Source organism: Dermacentor silvarum, chromosome 5 (genome assembly GCF_013339745.2).
Source record: "Dermacentor silvarum isolate Dsil-2018 chromosome 5, BIME_Dsil_1.4, whole genome shotgun sequence".
NCBI classification, from domain to species: domain Eukaryota; kingdom Metazoa; phylum Arthropoda; class Arachnida; order Ixodida; family Ixodidae; genus Dermacentor; species Dermacentor silvarum.
The window spans coordinates 183,842,835-183,861,278 of NC_051158.1; the positions used below are offsets into that span (position 1 = coordinate 183,842,835).

General features: G+C 46.5%; 1 long non-coding RNA gene across 1 annotated transcript; it reads right to left on the reverse strand.

The window, feature by feature from the left end:
• Positions 1-11,578: 11,578 nt before the first annotated feature.
• On the reverse strand, positions 11,579-15,458 carry LOC125945247 (uncharacterized). The gene is made up of 3 exons (XR_007466735.1): positions 15,022-15,458; positions 13,543-13,643; positions 11,579-11,692 (listed from the first exon to the last, which is right to left on the reverse strand). It is a non-coding gene; the product is annotated as an uncharacterized LOC125945247 (long non-coding RNA).
• Positions 15,459-18,444: the final 2,986 nt, after the last annotated feature.

Below are 18,444 nucleotides of genomic sequence, written 5' to 3' on the forward strand. Positions count from 1 at the left end.
AGACTACGTTCCGCGTGCTCTCCAAACAAATTTCTACAAACATGTGCACTTCAAATGGGCGGAAGTGTATTGGCAGTGTTGGGACGTCTTGCCTGTACAATTCGGATTATGTCATTGTATATATGAGAAAATTGCCAGAGTTGTACCTAACAGTCCTAATGTGAAAACATTTTACTTTCTTAATAAATCGTAGTCTCTCTTGCATTTATTATTTGTCTGTTTTCGGTGTATCTTAGTTTAATTGCGTAAGGCAGACATAAAGTAGCGCTTTTTTAATGAGTAGTCCCAGCTTTCATGTATTCTTTTTCATGTCTCTTTTTCATTAGTCCAGCAGTTCTATGGGACAATTGCACGGCTATGTTCAACTGTTGGCGCCTGTGTGCCATCATAATAACATTTCTTGTTTTCCTGTCACACCTGCAGGTCGCGCACGTCTTCGTTTGAAATTATATGCATTTATGTAAAAATTTATTGTGCCTATATTTACGACGTTGGATGCCTAAAACGTTATTTTACCTGCCTATTTGTGGCGCCTAAAACACGCTTCTTTAATGCCTAGCGATCCGGCCTCCAGTTATTACGCCCCCATCCACGGGTAAAGAAAGATAAAGAAAGACTCTTTATTAGAGCACTGCACAGGATCCAGCCAACACAAAAACTGCGCCCGGTTCGGCCCGTGGGACGTGCCGGCTCGGGCCGGGCCCGGGCCTGAAGCTCTGCTCCTCTGGTCGGGCCAGGGTTTGAGGCGGCAGGCTCGGGTCGGGCCGGGCATGTTCTTGAGTGCGCGCGTGCATGCGCACGTTCCTGGGAGCGTTTCCATGCTTACACTTTGCCAAATTTTGCCAAAAAAGACTAAGTTTTTTCATCGCCCACAAAAGCCTGCCACTTCAATTTTATTTAAATGTAGCTATAATTCACTTGAGGAATTAAAAAACACAAATGCATTGCTGGTAGGACATTTTTACAGGGGTAATTTATGCCGTCTTATATCAAAATGTGAAGGCCCTAAGACCTTTTCTTATTACTTTATTAATTGTTTGCTGTTGCCCTAAGGCGCGCGCATGTTTAAAGGTAAGAAAGTCTCGGTTTTCAACATTCTCCATAATGTTGCCTAGAACCAAAGTAGAGCGAAACACCATCAGAATTGGACGACGCTTAAGCTTCGGCTATAATAGTGGAACACGATAGCATTCAAAGGTCCCTGGCTGCCTATCAGGATTTTTTCTCGTATATTCAGATTACAATCCGACAATATCAAGCCTGTAGGTTGTGGTTAAGTCGTACTTTACGATTTTTCTGAGGGATTTTACTTTAAGAAATTCAATATTTGTTCACTAACGCCTTGCGCCACGCGGAGGGCCTGTGTGGTCGGGGTGGTTCGGGATGGTGTGGTTTGGCATGATTATTTGCGCCAGACGCCGATGTTTAACACAGAAGCCGACATCGTGTCGACGCCGGATTTTCTGCGATACGGGACCGTTAACGCTGTCGCTTTAAAATGTCTGCATCACGCTATGTTAATAGAGCTGCACGCAACACTTTACGTTGAATGCTTGTTTAGCCACTTTCTCGATAATACAACCAACGAACGAGTTCAATTAACAATGTGATGAAATATAAGTCCCAATTTATAATATCACAGCGATGCGCGCTGAAGCTAAAACTTATTGATATTGTCACGAAGATATTTAACCGGGGCTCGCCGAAAGAGAACAGCCTTCTTTAATGATGGCCGACACTCAAGAGAACGCGCGCACACCTGTGCCCTTCGTCGTCTTCTCTCTGGCGATCTTGTGCCTGTAGTGGGCAGCTGACTTCTGACGATCGGTACCTGTAGTGGGCAGCTTACTTCGCGTCATTACTGCCCACGTGAAAAGCGACCGTCCCGGCCGCCGGTCGGACAGGGTAAAGGGTGACAGAGGGCGTGGGAGAGAGTGGATCAGAGGGGCACTTCTTCGTGGGCGTAGTACGGCTTCATCCGTACTACGTGGACAATCTCGGCTCGTGCCCACCGTCGGCTAGAGCTCATATTAGTACTCTGAGGGACGACCTCGTAGTTCACGTCGCTGAGTCGCCTGACGATCTTGTACGGGCGAAAGTATCTGCGCAGAAATTTTTCCGACAGCCCCTGGTGACGGACGGGTGTCCCCACCCAAACGTAGTCGCCGGGTTCGTACTGAATGTTCCTTCGGCCACTGTTGTAACAGCGGGCGTAGACACTCTGCTGGTTGCGCATGCGGTTGCGAGCAAGCTGTCGAGCTTCTTCGGCTTTCTGGATGATGTCAGCATTATCACTTCTTGTTGTTCCGTTGTCTACCGGGAGCATGGCGTCTAAAGGTGTTGTAACGCAGCGCCCATAAACCAGTTCAAATGGTGTGAATCGGGTGGTTTCCTGCACAGCCGTATTGTATGCGAATGTCACGTATGGTAGAATTTGGTCCCAGGACTTGTGCTCTACGTCAACGTACATCGAGATCATATCGGTCATAGTTCTGTTGAGGCGCTCGGTTAGTCCATTAGTTTGTGGGTGATAGGCCGTGGTTTTCCGATGATTGGTGTGGGTCAGCGTGACGATCTCCTGCATTAAGTCAGCAGTAAACGCAGTTCCTCGATCGGTTATTAAGACGGAAGGGGCCCCGTGACGTAGCACGATTTCATGGACAAAAAACATCGCGACTTCTGTAGCGGTTCCGCGGGGCACAGCTTTGATTTCTACGTACCGCGTTAGGTAGTCCGTTGCGACGACTATCCATTTGTTTCCTACGGATGACGTAGGGAACGGACCGAGGAGATCTACGCCCACCTGCTGAAACGGTGCTGGAGGAGGGTCTAGGGGTTTCAGAAGACCAGCAGGTTTCAAAGGTGGAACCTTGCGCCGTTGGCAATCACGGCAGCTTCTCACGTAGCGCTCAACGGACGAGAACAGTTGTGGCCAGTAATACTTCTGGCGTATGCGCGCTAACGTCCTGGCGAAGCCTAAGTGTCCGGCACACGGGTCGTCATGACACGCCTGCAGTACTTCTTCGCGCAGTGAATCTGGGACGACAAGAAGGAACGTTTCTTGGCTGTTTTCGAAGTTTTTTTGTAGAGCACGTCGTACCGGAGGCAGTAAGAAGTCAGACCTCGTGACATCGGTCATGTAACACCAAGGGCGGCTCCCTGAAGGTATCTGATGAGGGGAAGCAATGTACGGTCAGCCATCTCGACAGTGTCTACTACACCAAGAAACGGGAAATGTTGTTCTAAGTCACTGGGTGTGCAAGGTATCGGCGCAAGTGAGAGGCAGTCAACGTAGCCATGCTTCTGTCCGGATCGATATACCACTGTGACGTCGTACTCCTGAAGGCGGAGGCTCCAACGAGCGAGGCGGCCTGAAGAGTCCCTAAGATTCGCAAGCCAACACAGGGAGTGGTGGTCACTTACTACGCGAAAAGGGCGGCCGTAAACCTAGGGTCGGAACTTGCCGATAGCCCAAACGACAGCTAGACACTCCTTTTTAGTCGTGGAATAGTTGAACTCCGCCTTTGTGAGACTGCGGCTCGCGCAGGCTAGTACTCGTTCGGCGCCGTCTTGCCACTGAACGAGTATAATAGCACCGAGCCCCACGTTGCTCGCGTCTGTGTGGATTACTGTGTCAGCCTTGTCGAAATGCGCGAGTACGGGGGCTCTTTGCAGTCGCTTTCGCAATTCTGTAAAGGCTTCCTATTGTTCTTCCGTCCACTCGAAGGGTACATCCTGGCGTGTTAGTCTCGTTAATGGTTCGGCGATCCTTGAAAAATCCTTCGACAAAACGACGGTAGTAAGCGCAGAGACCTAGGAATCGCTGAACTGCCTTCTTGTCTGTTGGACGCGGGAATTCAGCGACGGCAGCTAGGTTCTCGGGGTCTGGCCGAACACCACTGGGGCTGACTACGTGTCCGAGAAACTTTAGCTCCTGAAAGCCAAAATGACATTTCTCAGGCTTGATAGTCAGAGTTGCTTTGTTGATTGCGAGGAGTACATTCCCGAGTCATTCTGGATGTTCCTCAAACGTTCCTGAAAACACCACAACGTCGTCTAAGTAGACTAAGCACGTCTGCCATTTCAGTCCAGAGAGAACAGTGTCCATCATCCACTGAAATGTGGCAGGTGCGGAACACAGTGAAATCTTTTTGCGATTGTGTGCGCAAAAAGATTTCACTATGAATTCGTACCAACTCGCCCAACTATCAGTTCAGCTGCGGAACACAGGCCGAATTGGAGGAATTTAAATTCATATAATCCATCAGGAGTCACAAATGACGTTTTTTCGCGGTCACGCTCGTCTACTTCGATCTGCCAGTACCCAGACTTAAGATCCAAAGAGGTGAAAAATTGGGCTTGGCGTAGACGATCCAGAGCGTCATCGATCCGTGGCAGGGGATAAACGTCACGTTTGGTGACACTGTTCAGCCGTCTGTAGCCTACGCAGAAGCGTAGTGTATTGTCCTTTTTTTTAACTAAAACGACGGGTGACGCCCAAGGACTTATGGACGGCTGAATCACGTCATCATTTAACATGTCTTGAAGCTGGCGCCTTATCACCTCCCTTTACTTAGGAGCAACGCGGTAAGGATGCTGACGAACAGGGCGTGCTGACTCATCCGTAGGAATGCGATGCTTCGTAAAGGAGGTGCGCCGTACTTTAGACTCAGTAGAGAAACAGCCACAGAAGTCATTGACAAGGTCCAGTAGCTGCTGTTTCGGTCGTTCAGATAAGCCGGAGTTAAACTGAATGCAATCGCTCAGGTTTACCTATGGGAAGCAGTTCCTTCCCCTAAGCTGCTTTCCCTAATTCGATGAATTAGGGGAAGCAGTTTCTAGCGAGGCGACATCAGTGAAGGCAGCAATTTTATGGAGGAAGGCGACAGCTGTGCCTTGCGGTAAGTGCTGATATTCGTTGCGGAAGTTTGTCAGCAGGACTAATGAGCGTCTGTGCTGAAGCTGAACGAGGCCCCGTGCAATGCAGATGTTCCGCTCAAGCATTAACGGAATGTTTGCCCCGGCGATGCCCTCAGAGGCGTCGAATGTGTCGCACGTTACCAGGGTCAGCAGGCTGCTTATTATCGGTACCGTTATGCTGTCTTCGACGATGCGCAAGGCGTTTTCGGTGTGATTCTCGTCGCCAGCGTCACTTACTATGGCTCTTGCTGTAGAGAACGTCACGCTTGGTTTTTCCAGGTTAATTATGGCTCCATTTGCCAGTAGAGAGTCCATGCCGAGTATCAAGTCCCTCGAGCAGCTGGGCAGAATTATGAAGTCCCCGACGTACGTAAATCCACGAATATTTTCCTGAGCGGTGCATTTGCCCGCGGGAATTAGTATATGCCCTCCAGCAGTACGGACCTGCGACCCAGTCCACTGTGTAAAAACTTCCTTTAGCTTTGACGCAAGCTCTCTGCTCATAATCGAGCTGTCAGCACCAGTGCCAATTAATGCCGTGACTTCTTCGTCGTCTATGATAACCAGTATGTCCGAAGTGACCACTTGCCTTTGGGCAGCTGAGTGTGACTAAACGTCGGTGCGTTGTCGTTGTTGTCGTGATGGAGTATATTCGATGCGCTCGGCGTCAGCGGCCTCACCTCCGGAGGTCACTGGACTCAGTTTTCCGGGTTTGCAGGGCTGGGTGAACGACGTCTAGGAGCGTCTCGATGAAATTAGTGATTGGCGATCGGTATCGAGCAGGCGATGCAGAACGGGGCTCGTGCCTTCGCTGCTCGAATGAACTGTCACGACTGGCGATGAAGTTCTCTATCTCCATCGGGCGCTGACCAGGTCGTGGGCGAGGTGCACCTGGAGGGAACCCGCGGAGGCCCACGCGTCGATAGGGGCACATCCTGTAGACGTGACCAGCCTCTCCGCAATGAAAACATAGGGGCCTGAGGTCAGGAGCCCGCCAGACGTCGCCTTTCCTGGGCCTCGACTCCTCGACGGACGGTGGACTGCGACGCCTGAACACTACTTGTGTTCGTTCAGAGGGGCGCATGATGCTTGAGGGGCCATACAGCGACGGTCGTCGTACGGCGTCCGCATAAGTCATTCTGACTGGCTCCCGTTGTTGTGGTATCTCGTAGCGTTCAGGATCTTGGACGGCTTGCCTAATTTCGTCGCGCACTATCTCCTCCACAGAAATTCGGGCTGTCGGCGCGTCGGTTACCCGCATTTTGTGGAGCTCTTCTCTTACCACAGCTCTGATCAATTCGCATAGGTCGTCGAGGTGGTTTTCCTTAGTCATGCAGGAGGGGATGTGCGAAAGTTCCATTACGTTGCGGTCGTATTGTCTACGACGTAGTCGAAGGGCCCTTTCCATTGTTGTCGCTTCAGCAAGGAAGTCCGCAAGTGTTATCGGCGGATTCGGAATAAGTCCAGCAAAGATCTCTTGCTTCACACCGTGCATAAATTGTTGGACTTTCTTGTCTTCGGCCATTGAGGCATCCGCATGTCTGAAGAGCCGAGCCATGTCTTCAGTACACGGTGGTCACGCTCTCGTTCGGGGCTTCGAATCTTGCCTGTATTGCCAACTCCGCTCGCTCCTTCCTGTCCATGTTGGAATATGTGGCGATCAGCTGCTGTCGAAATTCGAGCCACGAAGTCAATGTCGCTTCATGGTTATGGAACCACGTCCTCGCGGAGTCTTGGAGAGCGAAGTACACGTTGCGCAACTTGCGCTTTTCGTTCCATCCGTAGCATTCGGCGACCCGCTCGAAATGGTTTAGCCAATCTTCCACGTCTTCAGTAGCATCTCCGTGGAATGCAATCGGCGTCTGTGGCTGGTTTAAGATGAACTGCGCCGACGGAACAGCTGCAGCACGAAACTGTGGGCTCAGGTTCATCGTCCGGATACGATCAGGCAACAGACCGTGCTCAGGTTGGGGCCCTTGAAGACGGCGGCTGGTGCGTGCGTGCACAGGAGTAATCTCTCCCGGGCTACTCAATGGAGATGAGGCAGGGGTAGCTGCATCTCCGGCAAAGGTATCATATACCCGGCACCTCCACCAGTAAAATGTCACGAAGATTATTAATCGGGGCTTGCCGAAAGAGAACAGCGTTCTTTAATGATGGCCGACACTCAAGAGAACGCGCGCACACCTGCGCCCTTCGTCGTCTTCTCTCTGGCGATCTTGTGCCTGTAGTGGGAAGCTGACTTCTGACGATCGGTGCCTGTAGTGGGCAGCTTCGCGTCAATATGCAGCCATATTACTCAGGTCACAAATGTAGAACCCCCAAGAAAGCGCTCCCATTAGCACACCGCTTGGTACACTGAGCACTCCGCTGCGCCTTTTTATCATCTCCTTCGGCCTGGCTCCGGAAAGGCGGTTACCATGGCAACCACTGTCCTGCTTTTTATTTTGACTTTATGGCGACAGCAATTATGTGGACACCCCAGGCGAATTTCTGTTTTCGCCGTCGCCGTGAGATTGCCTATAAAGCTCAAAAGCGATAAAATGGTCGCCGCGCGCCATCTTCTGTATATGTGAGTTAGAGTGTACTAGAATACGGTCGAGCGGGACGAGCGGCTGGGGCTGCGCATGGTTTGCAGTGAGGCGCGCGACGTAGAAAAATACTGTGGCGGCGCTCCGATCGAAGTGGATTGGGCCGCATCAAGGTCGCGCCGTCGGAAACTGTTGGCGATACTGCTCGGCAGGGTCATTCGTACTACTTCGCGCGCTGGTATTTGCGTTGAGACTGCTCAAATGGTGTTCATAATTGCACTTGACATGTATTTATGCCTTAAGACTAAATTCTTTACTTTCTTTTCTTTATTTCATTTTATTTTTCAATGTAGCTCGGTGATTGCGCTTGCATTGCTGCCGCAATGTCGGCTTTCACTCTACTACACTGTAAACACAAATGAGCCTGAATGGGGGTTTTTATGGTTGAATACCTTTTAAAACTTCATCGCCTAATATATTCACTACATCACCATGGAGTAAAAAAGCATAAAACCATGATTTTACCTCCTTCGCGAAATGATGGAGGAAAAAAACGGAATGACCTGATATCACTCCATTTACAAAATGGAGTTTATCAGTGCGAAAACCTCGTGCCGTGAAAGGGAGTGAAAATGTATTTCCTCCTTGCACTGTAAAAACAACTTACAGCCGACATAGGTAAGAGACGCGACGCGCAACCTTTTGAAACTCCTCGGCGCCAAATCTTATTCAATCAGCGGGAACGTATTCAATATAAAAACGTGAATTCATTCCCAAAACACATACATGTAGTAAAATCGGTCTTAAAATGGAGTTTTCTCCCTCACGAGTAATCTCATATGTAAATGGAGTAAAATCGAGCCTTGTGCGGCAGTCGCATACCAGGCACAGTCGGGTCCTTTACGGGTCTGCAATTGTTTCTTCTTTCGTGCACTTCAACTCATGGATACTACTTTGGATAATCAGCGGCCGTTTCTACAAGCATTTGGCGTCACCATGGCAGCAACGACATCTCGATGTCTTCCTCAGCACGCCGCACACGACGGAGATTCCGACCACCTCGTCGACGACGGCATGAAGACGCGATTTCAGGCCTAACATCCATCGACACCTGCTATAGGACGGGCAGCCGCCATGTCATTCATGCAGGCCCGAAGAGCCTCGTCCAGCGGAGTCAACCTCGCATTAGTCACCTCAGGTGAAACGTGGTGAAACGATTTTTCGTGCGCGATGTACATAGCTAGTGGTACTTGCATTCGGAGTTATGGCGTTTACTTGTGCTCTAATGGACGCCTTGGGTCCAGCGTGCTAAAATAATATTGTTCGAAAAATGGCGGTCGATGCTGCATGAACCAGGTGAGCCTGTACGTTTCGGCTGTCGCTATATATGGTATACGTAGGGGAGGACGTGCCTTTAATGCGGCGCTACCGCTTTCTTTAGCAACTTGCTTCAAGCTGAGAATGCCATTAGAATACTACAAAGTGGGCCGATATTATGACGAAAACATAGCGTGTCTGTGCTTGCGTGTGTGTGCGGGAGGAAAGCGCGCGGCTGCACTTTGCTTGAGTGTATGTGCGCGTCTGTGAGCGCGTGAGTTTTTACTGTGTGTGTTACGTCGCTGCTTTTTCGTGGACGCTTACGCATGAAAGCTTTCATGTGTGTCCGTGTGCATATAGTTTTGAAGCAGCGCTTGCATACACTTGCTTTTGGGGTTTTGACATCGTTCAGCGCGCAGGTAGGCACAGACGCGCCACTAATTCCAAAGCGACGCGAAGCACGGGGACTGCACACTAAACATTTTAACACCCTTAAGGATGTAAATCAGTTTGTCGCCAGACGGACACCCTAAGGGTGCTGTTTCCTACACCCTACAGTTGGGGTGCTATTATAGCACCCTAGAGGAAGGGTGTCCTGCAAAAATTATGAAGGGTGTTAAGGTGTTAGTTCTCATTAACACCCATTTTCGTAGGTGTTGAAAGGGTGTACACCCTTTATTTCTACAGTATACGGAAGGCAGGCTCAGCTGTACATGCCTTGAATTACGACTATATAGAGCGATCCACGCATAACTCGTGTGTGCCAGAAGGTTCAAGTTCAGCTACCAAGCACGGCGTCCGTTAGCCAAGCTTGAAGTTTCGATAGGCATACACAACATTTATACGTGTGGATCACAATAAATATTAGTAATTCAGGACCAAACCTGTCTTCACTGCACAAATGCAACCTAGCAAACTATAACTTCTGAGCGTGTATATCTACGTCAATGGTTATTACGCTTTACATATCCATATAAAATGTAATACAAACCAGCAAGACATATGATACTGCATTTTCAAGGAAAGTAAATATATTTATTGCATGCTAGAATACATAACTACATAATACATACATAACAACCAAAAATGTGCAATCACCAAATACATTTGTAAGTACATGAAATTTACATTTCCTACAAAAATGTTTTTTAAATATAACTGATCAAATCAGCCCTATATACAGGGTGTTTCAGTTAACTTGGGGCAAACTTTAAAAATATGCAAATGCTCCGTAGGTGGACAGAACCAAAGTAATGTTGTTTGCCGTTGCTTGGGGATACTCAGACTATTTTTTATACTCCGCCAAATTAGACTTAGTTATTTATTCAACTTCTCAATTATCATAATTAGATGACAAGTGTCAAGTAGAAAATTGTATAGAGCAACATGAAAAACTCTCGATACAGCTTTCTGTTGCTCAATAAGTACAACACAAAAGTGTTTTTCCGAGCGTGAAAGATGCCCACGAATACACATAAAGTGCCTCGAGCGGCCAGTCGGACGAAAATTTTGCGTATATTCACGGGCTTCTTTCACGCTCGGAAAAACAATTTCATGTTGCACGTATTGAGCAACAGAAAGCTGTATTGGGAGTTTCTCATGTTGCTCTACAATTTACTCATTGACACTTTTCATCTAATTATAATAATTGAGAAGTTGAATAAATAATTAGGTATAATTATCGAATTAGGCCAAATACAAAAAATAGTCTGAGTATCTCCAAGCAACGGCGAACAACACTACCTTGGTTCTGTCCAGCTACGTAGCATTTGCATTTATTTAATTTTGAACTTAAGTTAACTGAAACAACCTGTATATATGGTAACCCTAAAACAACCTGTTTGGTGCCACTTAAAGGAATAATTTTTCAATATTAAATTTCGGGTACAAAGATTCTAGTTTTGGTGGCCTTGAAAAAAAAATCTATATATTGCGTAGGTCAATTAGGGAAGTACATGAAATGTAGAGCAAGCACACAAGAAACACACCTGTTATTTTGTACACCAATGTCATGGCAAATCATCGTGAAAAGCTGATTTGGAAAGTCGATATAAAGCTTGACTGGCCCACATTTTTGATATACTGAAGCAACGTATGTTTCACACACGAACTTGCTTTAAATAAGGTTTGATCCAGGAGCATCAAGATGAATTTTCGCTCCTCAACAAGGTTCCTTGAGCAAGAAAATTTTTTTCCCACCTAAATCATTTTTTTCAAATGTAAATAGAGTTCTCTGAACTAAAAATGCTGTGTAGCAGATTTTCCAATTACAATGCTGGTTTCCTTAAATTTTGTAATGCGAAGGCACTGCATGGTCTGTTATAAAATATGTTGCTTGAAAATGTTTTTTTCTACTGCAAGACAGCCTAAATATGCCACATTTATTACTGTTTAGGTGCGAAGTGTCGTATCAATGGCGGCCTTATAAAAACAAACCACTGTTCATTAAGGTACTCTACTGGCCACATGCGGATGATACATTGTCAATTTCTAAATTATTTGTACTTTGTGCGATAATGGAAGATTAGGGCTTGTACATAAATGAGAAAATAATGTTTATTAAATCAGCCATACTCTAGTTACTGAATGAAGCTTCAAATGTGTGAGTTCACATTTTTTAAACGCAGGCCATCATACATCAGCCAGTCACGCATAAATAAATGTTAAACATCACGCTTAATATTCTCCAACAAGAAATGATTGTATCAAACATTATAAAAGTATTAAACAGCATATATTACTTGATTCAAATTAGAATAAAGTGTATACACTTGAGCTGCAAAATTGTAATTTATGCAGGAAATCACCTTTAGCTTTCATAAAAGCGAGAATACTGTTCACGGTTAACCACACGGAACAGGGACTCCATTGTCTGTGCATCTTGAGCATAAGTGCAGGAGATGGCTGTGCTGGAATCCTGCTTCCTGCATTAGCAAAACAACAGAATCATGAGAGTTGACTCTACATTTCATTACGATCCAATACACTGCGGGGAATTTGATAAGGCAACAAGCTTCTGAAAACAACATCCCTAATTATTGTGACCGAACACAAGGCACAGCTTAATTGGGCAAAATTTCCAGTTTTCAAATTTAGAAACCGCGATCACTATGTCATCGTGAATACAAAATGACATAGAAGCAAAAATGAATATACAGTAGCCTTTTTACTATGGAAAAATAAGAGCATAAAATGTAAAGACTCTACCAACAACATCTCTCAGCAATGGGCATTTCTCCAGAAGCATGGATGTGACCGCAATATAGAACTCACAATATAAAATCTGCAATGTAGTTGTGCATTACACTTCAGAAACCCTGCAGCAGAAGACTTCATGGGAGAAGACATAATAAGACTGCTATGCTCAAGGCATGAGAAAATAATTGTTTTGAATGCAACATTTATACACTCCGAGACGAAGAGCACTATTGTGCAGAGAGAGTGCACAACAGACGAAAATGATGAAACCCCCAACTGCATTCTCACCTGCCCTGCATTACAGTAGCAAAGCAGTACTTGCATCTAGCCCAACAATGTCCAACTCTCCACTGCAGTCTATAAGGCCTTTTCTGTATACGTAGTTATTTTTATTTATTGTTGTATATTTCTTTACTGACTGAGTAAGAATCAGTGTTTCAGCACATTTCCCTGGAAAATATAGAACGTCCTGCCAACTATTTTTTTGCCCTTGTTAGCTAGGCAATACGCTGACAAGTACTATTCCCTTATACTTACAATCCTTCCTGATGCTCCGAATTTTTACTTCGTGCTCTGAACAGTGGCGTATGTCCTTCTACTCAGTTTATGTTGGCTTCCTACAATTTACGTGGTCCTTCATATTGTAGCTGCTCAAATAGAGCCTAAAATTTCCTGCTGTCTCCTAAAAGCACCATCCTTATTGGATAACATATCCTACGTTTCCCACTCACTGTGGGGGAGTTTATGTAAGTGCTGACCTATTTACTAGACCGCAGTGCCACAACAATTTCTCATCCTGTGTTGTCACTACATGCATGAGTCAATGGCTGCAAATTGTCTCCCCGCCCCACCCTCTCTGATTCAAGGTCACTCTAGCTCCTAAATGTACATTTTGCCACCTGGAGAATATCCAAAAGCATTGCATCCACGTGAAAAGTGCTCCTGTTAATCTTTTTTCTCTTCTCCTGTAACAACTGTTAAATCAAGCATGCTTGCGAATTTCATGAGCAGCTCAGTAAACGAAATAGGCACATGGTTTGCTGAAAAGAGGTTTTCAACTACCATAAGAAGCCATGGTTTCTTGCAATTTCTTGAATTCCCTTGCAGTCTTGATAGCAATCAAGCACATTTTGATTTTGATACTGTCTTCAAAACAATAACAGCCGAAATTTTGAGGTTGTGATAATTATGTGATAATTAAAGGTAGAGGTGTTTGACGCAATGAGCAAATAAGAAGCGCATTGCAGAGGGTAAACAAATACTCTTTTCCCGCAAATAAATTGGTACGAGGAGGGTAACTTGAAATGAGCACTGAATGCACAATAGAGAATATGATGCTGAAATGCCCCAATCTCTGAATATCCTTGCACAAAACTTCATTATGAAAGGCAATGATGAAATTGCAAGTGCATACTTCATAGTCGTCATATCTGCAATGTGCACTGTGCCATCGGCAATATCTAAAAACTGCACACACAACTGCACAAAATATCAACCTAAGGCTATCAAAGGAGCCTCACAGTATTAAATGGAAACTTGTTTCAGAATATTCGACTACACGCCCATATCTACTTACAATGTTGTCTTGTCTGAAGGCAAACATAAGTGGCTTGCCCCAGATGGGTTTCTGATGGAGAGCACAAAGGCTGCGAATTGTGAGGCTGTCATCTGGATGACCTGCTAGAAATGACATTTTAAGTTCCACATAAACAAATGTTACCAGAACGAGAGACAAGATCACTGGCAATAAAGCTGATTTTGGTTGGTAAGAGAAAAATCGAAGTATGGACTCGGTACAGCTTACTGAGAAAAAAAAGCCTCATACCACAGATGTTACAGTGAAAGTTCATTGCATTGAAATTTCCACACACATATACGCTTGCCTGCTCATACACTGTTGCCAGTACTGTGCCAGCGGTATTTCTATTGTTTAATATTTCTTTTAGTGCTCTCTAAGTTTATTACCAGCTATGAAAGCGGCTAAGTTGGATGTAATGAGTTATCTTAGTGCCACCTTGCAAATATATACTCGATCACACTAGCGACTTGTGCTACTATGTTGGCTATAAATAGTGTGAATGAAGCAAATTTGATTAATTATTGTGTTTCCTTGCCATTTCTGGCCAAACAGCACCAGAGAGTCATACAATTCAGTGGCAACTCCGTGGTAAATGCAAGAGGAATGCATTAGAATGTCGCAACTCCTTGCAGGTCGCAAATCCATTATTTAAACCATGTTCACCACATTGCAAAGTGTTGTTCAGCAAGTCACTTTACTCAAGTCCTGCCCTTTCGAGGAGCGAAGTCTTACACACACACGCATACCTGCACCACATGACTCGCTTTCAACAATTTACACGCACATACGCTTTTAACACTTTGACACTCCTACTGAGAGAGCATAAAAAATTTATTGGACTCGCTGCAACCTTCTCAATTAAACCTACAGCTCAATCAAACACATTCTCCAGTCCGAGGGCATGCCTTATAAATTCCATTTTTACGAATTATAATTGGGCTATAGGGGACAATCTTCGAAGGGCATGCGAACCACCCCAGAGAGACCTAAATCTTAGCGCTTGATATTTTCATTAAAAGCTGCTGAAACCAATTGCTATATGCGGAATATGGCAAATAACCAGCTATTCAGAATTTATGCAGCTCTTTCCTTGAATTCGGAAGTGTTACGTGTCAAAACAACAATTTCATTAAGGCGCACGGGATAGCGGGTGACTGGATTGATTCTGACCCTTCAACGTGCCCCCAATGCACGGGACACGGGCGTTTTTGCATTTGTAGGCAAAACATTTTTTGTGTGGGCGAAAAGCGGCGGCAGCATTTCGCCCGCCGCCGCCTCCACAAGCAGTTGCCTACTTCCAGGAAATATGGGCTAACCCAAGGTACACGTTTCACGATCGAAATTAGTGTAATCGTGAAACACACTTTCCGGATTTCTGATTAATGTATTTATGCTGTTGATGAAACGTTTATTTCACAATAACAATGAAGGAAGTGGATTCATCAGGGTATAGGAGGGAAAAAGGAGGAAACTTACACCTTCCACTGGTCTTCCGGCGCCTCTATATAACCCAGGGTGGCTTCCAGGGTGGCTCGACACCAAACTCGGTTTTCAGGGCGGGGACAGGCGCTGCACCAATTTTGAAGAGGTTTATTTTGTGTAAAACTACCGACTTTATTCAATACACAAACACACACACACACACACAAGCACGCGCGCCCCCGCAAAAAGCTCACAAAACACGTACGCGCGCGCGCACGCACATACATAGCACTCACAAAACACGCACGCACGAACGCACGCACGTGCAAGCACATCGAGACCCGCATACAAGCACGCGCACTCGCAAAGCGCTCACAAAACACGTATGCGCGCGCGCACGCACACACGCAAAGTACTCAGAAAACACGCACGAACGCACGCACGCGCGCACAAGCAAAACGCTCGCAAAGCAGCAACGCGCGCGCGCGCACGCACACATGCAAAGCACTCACACAACAGGCACGCGTGCACATACAAAGCGCTCACAAAACACGCACGAACGCACGCACGCGCAAGCACATACGAGACCCGCATACAAGCACGCGCGCACACGCAAAACAGCAACGCGCGCGCGCGCACGCACACATACAAAACACTCAAGAAACATGCACGAACGCACGTACACAGCGCTCAGAAAAAACGCACGGATGCACGCACGCACACGTAAAGCGCTTACAAAACACGTACGCGCGCGCCAACACAAACACACAAACGGAGAGAGAAAGATAGCCCAAAACACGCTGAAGAAGGCGTCCGGCAAGTAGCAGCAGCAGCAGCAGTACGCGGGCGCGCGAGGGAGAGCCAATATTGCGCCGGTACTTTCGAAAGGCAAAGCCAGTCGTCACTTCTTTTTCTACGCGACACAAAACGAACGAGCGTGTTGTAAGCCGCGCTGAACTCGCAAGAACACCACATTCCCGATAGTGCAAGCGCTCAGAAACAAAGCGGGATTATGCAGGCGCACCACGCCCGACGTGGCCACAGGAACGTTAGTCACACGGGGCAATCGAGGTAGCCATCTTGCCGTAGTACTGCGTGCAACTGCTTTTGCGCTTACATTAGTGAATTATGCTATCGGATCACAATGAGATACTTCTACAGCCAACAATAACACGTAATCAAATAAAGAAACACCAAATAAACGAACACTTGCCTGAAACTTTCCATACTGACAGTAGTATACCGACCGCCGACACCGGCCACGTTGCAACTGCTCGTATCTGCTTCCGTGGATCCAACTTCCAGCGCGTGCCAAGGCTTTGAGTTGAGGTGGGACACGATTAATACACAACGCACGGACCACGTCTCTGATTATACCGCACATAAAACCAATCACACGTTTAAAATTATTTCCCAGAGCGCGAGACGCGGACAAAGACAGAAAAGAGACAGTGCATCTTATGAAGCAAGAGCCAATGAGGTGACGAAACAGCTTCCGCCTTCCCACCCTGCCGCGCGCCGGGTTGTCTAGGCAATGGTAAAGCGTCGTAGCGTCAGTTCTGGTCGCTTTTCAGTCGGGAGGGAGCAGCCGCGTAATACCCGGGCCACACGGGCAAAGTAAAGTGCACTTTGAGCGAGTGCACTTCAGCGCGCTTGAGTGTCACTTTGGCGGTGCGCTGCTACACGAGAAAGAAAAGTGTTCATTCAAATTGATGGCCATGGCAACCGGGAGTCAGACGGGAAAGCATATATTTACTAATATAAAGATGTGTGCACGAAAACAGTTTATTATTGTTAGAAACAACATTTACAATCCACCTTTATAAGCGCCGGCAACGACGGCAACTTGACCAGCAACAGTCAAAACGACTCGATCCGCCAAGCAACTGCGCAGTCATTATCCGGCGTGGTCGTGAACAGCCCGAGAGCGAGAGTAGTTTTTTCTTTGCTGTTCTTGTTGTTGCGGTGTGGCAAATTTTATTATCTTGTAACGCAGAAATTTAAAACAATGTTATTAAAAATTACTCCTGACTCTTCTTTCAATATCACTTTATGTATCGTCTAAGCATTGCTAACGAGGCTACACACTTCGCCGCCGCGAAGTGAGTTCGCCGAACACACTCGCCGGCGAGTGCACTCTGCAGTGAGTGTCACTAAGCGTTCCCGTGTGGCAGCCTGCGAATGACACTTGCCGTGAAGTGCACTCGCTCAAAGTGCACTTTACTTTGCCCGTGTGGCACGGGTATAAGTCGCGCTGCGCCGAACTCAGTCGAACTATAAAAATTATCTGCTGCTGCCCCTTTATTCTCACAGGTTTGCTTGTTGTCGTGGCCGCCTGCTTGCTGCCACTTCGTTGTGGTCTCTAGCTGTACCGGTGAGCTGGGAGTGGCGAATACGTTTCGTGTCGAGCGTTACGTTTTTTTTTTTTTTTTTTTTTTGGGGGGGGGGGGGGTTGACAAGGTCGGGGCTGCATGACTGTGAGTGCAGCGCAGAAATCGTGACCGTGAGTGAGCCGATCAGCGCGCTTCTACGGGTACGATCAAAATACCGGCTGTGTCCGATCAAGGAGACCATGCCAGGTCACAGCATAAAGTTTCAGCGAGATCGTGGCTCGATAAGAGCACTACATTATTGGTCGTGCCACGTGTGAGGCGCAAGCATTCACATCACTTGTGGGCATCTGCCAAAGGAGTGACAGTTGTGCTCTTCCGCAGTACATGTTTCGGTTTTCCATATTTCCATAGTCCGGAATTCATTACACTGAAACAATTAGCGGCATCAGTTCTTTGCATTCAAAGAACTATTTATGAACTATATCGATGATGGGCTTCAATTAAGTAAGCAGGATCGTCTGACTTGGTTGGTTGACAAGTGAATTAGCCTAATTTTTATGCCTGCGTGTCTAATTACTACCTTGAATCGCTTAAAAAGACATCTCACCGGGGTTCGCCACTTTTTGTTGGGCTGTTAAGGGCACCGCTAAATTCCTGCAAAATTTTGCGAGTTGCTTGCGCGTTTTCATTCAACTACTGCAGTTTGTATTAAAAGTGTCTAATTGCACTGTCCCAGCTAGCACAAAAGAGATATAATCATTCTTATTCATGGATATTTCGCTTTGACCGTCAAAAATCTAGATAGAAGAAGTCTGCATCGAGAAGGATTCAATTGGAATGAACAAATCTTGCTATAAGGCGGATTTTAGAAGACGTTTAAAATCGCTTGTTCTAGCAGCCCACAATTATTGATTTTTTTTGTTGCTGTTTTCTTTGTTCTGCTTTTTGGCGGGAAAAACGAACGTTGGTTTTTGTTTTTGCTTCGCCCGGTTAGAAGAGAGTGTAATCAACCCAGGCGCGGGTGAGTGAGCATTGTGGTGAGTGAGCACTGAAGGGGCAGCCGCTCGCTCTTTATGCTCATAATGAAGTCCACAATAAAGAAGAAAAGTTACGCTGACCTTTCAGACCGTTAGAAGAGGCGTAG